The sequence below is a fragment of the Cavia porcellus genome, unplaced genomic scaffold (assembly GCF_034190915.1).
Source record: "Cavia porcellus strain 051 isolate PalLab524CR breed Dunkin Hartley unplaced genomic scaffold, mCavPor4.1 scaffold_17, whole genome shotgun sequence".
Classification (NCBI taxonomy): Eukaryota; Metazoa; Chordata; class Mammalia; order Rodentia; family Caviidae; genus Cavia; species Cavia porcellus.
Genome location: NW_026947500.1, coordinates 68996535 through 69001346, shown reverse-complemented (window position 1 = coordinate 69001346; position 4812 = coordinate 68996535). Strand labels below are relative to the sequence as shown.

At 36.0% G+C, this 4812-nt stretch overlaps 1 pseudogene; it reads left to right on the top strand.

Annotated features, from left to right (window-relative positions):
* Positions 1-452: 452 nt before the first annotated feature.
* On the top strand, positions 453-1282 carry LOC101788818 (olfactory receptor 7E24-like; annotated as a pseudogene).
* Positions 1283-4812: the final 3530 nt, after the last annotated feature.

The following is a 4812-nucleotide window of genomic DNA, read 5'->3' as shown; positions in this document are numbered from 1 at the left end:
ATTTTATAAGGCATTGATAAGCATGGTGTGGGTTACTGCTACATTTGTGGATATAATGTTCAAAATTATGTGCACCTATTTTAACCTCATTTAAACACATAAGAGTTCAATAAAGACAAGGATAAGAGTTGCACACTAATTCACCTACACATATAGGCTGATTAGCTCTTCTCTCATTGAAAGATGGATATCAGAAAATTTTAAACTGATGAAAAGTTATGTGATGTAACTATATCCAGCAAATGTGTTCTGATTATGATCAAGTTCTCTTTAATTGCATTTCAGAAATGAATTCCTAGATACTGCAGCATTTTAGAAACCTGAAGTCAAGAGATACAGCACCATTTTCTGAGATTTAGATAATTCATATTTGAATGCTTTTTATTTTATTCCAACAGAAACATATTTTTTATAGACAGAAGTGTTAACATCCTCTTTGGCCTTTCCTGTCCATGTACCTGGTCACCAGGCTGGGGAACCTGCTCCTCATCCTGCGTCTGACCCCCAGCTCCACACTTCCATATACTTCTTCCTCTCCAGCCTGTCCTTGGTTGACATCTGCTTCACCTCCACCACGGTCCCTAAGATGATTGTGGACATCCTAACTCACAGCAGAGTCATCTCCTACGTGGGCTGTCTGGCACGGATGTCTCTGTTTATCCTTTTTGCCTGTATGGAAGACATGCTCCTGGCTCTGATGACTTATGACTGCTTTGTGGTCATCTGTGGTCAGTCCCTGCATTATGCCGTAAATGTGAACGCACACCGCTGTGCCTTATTACTTTTGCTGTCTGTCTTTCTTAGCCTTGTGGAGTCCCAGCTGCATAATTGAACTGTTTTACTCTCTACCTGCTTCTAGTATATGGAAATTGCTAATTTCTTCTGTGACCCTTCTCAACTGCTCAAACTTTCATGTTCTGATCCTTTATTGAAAACCATGTTCACGTATCATATTGGTGATGTCATCTTTGGATTTTTTCCCATCTTGGGGATCTTTTTCTTTCACTCTAAAATTGTTTGCTCTGTTCTAAAAATACTGTCATCGGAGGGGAGGTGCAAAGATTTTTCTACCTGCAGCTCTCATCTCTCTGCTCTTTGCTCATTTGATGGTATGAGCATTGGGACGTACCTTGATTCAGATGTGTCCTATTCTCCCATCAAGGACATGGTGGCCTCCCTGGTGTACACTGTGGTCATCCCTCTGCTCAATCCCTTTATCTACAGCCTGAGGAACAGAGACATCAGGAGCACCCTGAAGAGGTTTCTCAGCTGGAGAGTGTAATCCCAAGACGTTTGTGATCCATTTGGAATGTAAGTTTGAAAACGTTGTGAAAATGAATACTGAAAACTAACTTGTAAAGAGCTTTCTTGGTATGTTATTTCTGAATTTTGATATCTATGTATTTTTATTACTATTCATATTAGAATCATATGTTATTGCCGTAAGTGAAATTTATAAGGATGCAAAGTCTCATTTTGGCAGTTGAAAAATTTTTTGAGATGAGTAAAGAGTTTTTACCCAAAAGTGATACTAACACATGCTTGAAGATTGTAAAAATGATCCATTTAGTTATCTCAATGCATAACATGTACAGAGTTATGTATGGTTTCTCTTTTCTAATAAATTTTCATTTTTAAAAGGTTGTATCTTACCATAAAGAAAAATAGAGATAAAACATTAAGGAATGTTTAACAAAGAGAATAGTACACTTGAGGTTCTTCTTGAGTAGCAGAAGGTCTAAAGCCTTTTGTGCACAATAATTTTACTTTTCTTTTTCTTCAATTTCCGTACCATCTTAGAAGTCATTACAGATAGGAATAACCTTGGCCTATTTTAGCAGTTCATAGTTTTTTGTATTGAGACTCTATGATTCTAGTAAGTTCCAGCTGCCTTTCATTTTGATTGTTCTAATCAGATTTTTACTGCTGTGTCTCCTAATTCGTGGTTGTCTGAAATAGGGGACCCCTATCTGATATGCTGATGTCAGTGCTCTGGGATTGTGAGGGGCCTGCCGTGCCCCTCTGGCATGAGAGAGACTTGGGCTCTGAGATTTTGCGAGAGCCAGTAGAGACATCACTTGCTACCCTACGGCCCCAACTTGCCACCTTTCCAGGTGCAAAAGTACACAGCTTTGTGCTACAGGATTTAATTTGTCAGAGACTAACAAATCTGTCTTACAAACATGCTTCCGGAAAGGAAATCATTTGTGTGTGAGTAGGTGATTTAACTGTTAAAGGGAAGATGGAGAGAGGACTATTAGAGCAACTTCATTGCATCATGAGCACACATGGAAGTTTGGATAATGAGACAGAGTAATGGCTCTGTACACTGTTTTAACCACAAGAGTTTTTAGTTTTAAATACATGGGTGTGAAGGGATGCCTAAATTCTCTTTTTGTTAACAGCATAAATAATTTGCATTTAACTATGATACTGTTTTCATAATGCGCATAAAGCAGAGTTTATGAAAAAATGTATAAGTTAATAGAGAATATGGAATACAAGTTTTAGAGTTAATTTCTTGGGTTTTAATTCCACTTTACATGCCTTAAAAACACCAAGTGCTGTCCTATCTCAGGGTCTTTACACTTGCTGTGCTGCCTTCCTTCAAATGTCAACATGGCTCATTGCCTCACTTCTCTAAATCATTCTTAAATGACATTGTCAGAGAGGCCTTTCCTAGAACCACTGACTTCTCCATTTATTCTCGAGCCCTGACTCTGATTTATATATTTTTTATTTTTAAAGAGATTATGACAAAACAGGACATAACAAAGCAAATCAGAACAGAACAACGGAAGCAACACGGTATTTCACCAGGAGACAATCCATAATGTCTACCATAATGTCAACTACCATAATGTCTCTTTCTTTGAAATAGTTGAACATAACTTCACATATGATAGTATCAAACATAACAAAATAGTATAAAACCATTCAAGAGAATGAAAGGATTACAGGGCATTCAGAACCAAACAACAGAAAATGAACAATGGTTACTCTATTATCTCATTATCCATATAAAATTTGTTTATACTATCACACATAATACAATCCAATAAGATACAAATGATAGAACCAATGGAAACAAAAGGACAAAAGCATGGTAAGACTTTAGAGTAAGATGATATTAAATCAGCATGGATATTATAATGTCTTGTTATTTTCAAAATAGCTTTTCATATCATCACAGATAATAAGATCAAACAGACCAGGATAAGCCCATTACAACAAATGACTGCTATTATAATATAACTTTAAATCAATATAATGGTAAATTATGATTACTAAAACTTATGTACCCTTACCATTACTTACACTAGGGAAACTATTTGGTATTTATAAATGTGAGTATGATTTATTTCACTTATGAGTATAAATCTCAAGCTGTGCCCATTTATTTATAAATATCTCAATGTGATCATTCTTTTTCTTTGAGTAGTACTCCATTGTATAAAAATAACACAGAATTTTAATCCATTCATCAGTTGATAAACACTTAGGTTATTTCTACGATCTGGCTATTACAAATTGTCCTACTATAACCATGGGTACACATATATCAACGTGGTATGATGTTTTCAGTTCTGAGAATATGCCTACAAGTGGAATAGCTGGATCAAATAGGACTTCTATCCCAGCTTTTTAAGGAATCTCCAGACTGACCTCCACAGTGGTTGTACCAGTCTACACTCCCACCAACAGTGCAGGAGAATTCCTTTTCCTCACAGCCACCCCAGCATTTGTTATTGGTAGTTTTCTTGATCCTGGCAATTTGTGGAGTAAGATGGAATCTGAGTGTTGTTTAAATTTGCATTTCTCTGATGACTAAAGATGATGAACATTTTATCATGTATTTATTTGCCATATGTATTTCTTCATCTGAGAAGTGTGTATTCATCTCAGATGCCCGATTTTGGATTAGGTATTTGAATTTTCGGTGTCTGATTTTTTAAATATTCTTTATGTGTTTTAGACAGAACACCTTAGTCTGAGGGACAGTTGACTAAGATTTTTTCACAGTTTGTTGGTTTTATTTCACTATGATGGAGATTTCTTTTGACGTTCAGAATCTTTTTAATAAGATGTGATTCTAGCTATTAATTCTGAGAAGTAGTTCCCATGCTGCTGTATTCCTGTTCATGGATTCTCGACCTACCCCAATGTCTTCAAGATTTTTATCTACTTTGTTTTCCAACAGACTCAGTGTTTCTGTTTTAATATTTAGATCTTTGATCCATGTAGTCTTTAGCTTATAATATGGTGATAGGCCTACGTCTTGTTTTAGTTTTCAGCATATGGAGAGCCAGTTTTTCCAGCACAATTTATTAGAGACTGTCCGTTCCTCCAGTGAACATGACGGGCCCCTTTATGAAAGATAAGGTGATTGAGTGTGTTGGTAGTTGTGATCATATCTTCTAATCTATTCCATTTATCTTCAGATCTCTTTTTATTCCAGTACCATGCTGATTTTATGACAGTGGCTTTGTAGTGTAAATTCAAGTCAGAGATTGTGTTGTCTCCTGCCTTGCCTTTGCTGCTTAGAATTACCTTGGCTATTCCAGGTTTCTCCTGGTTCCAAATGAATTTTAGGAGTGATTTCTCTAGATCTATGAGGTATGTTAAGTTAATTTCATTTGGATTGCTTTTAATCTGCATAACAGTTTTGGGAGAATGACCATTTTCACAATGTTTACTCTTCCTATCCATGAACATGAGATTTCTTTCCATTTTCTGAGGTTATCGTTGATTTCTTTTTTCAGGGTATTATAATTACCCTGTATGGATTTTTTACTTCTTTCATGAGATCAA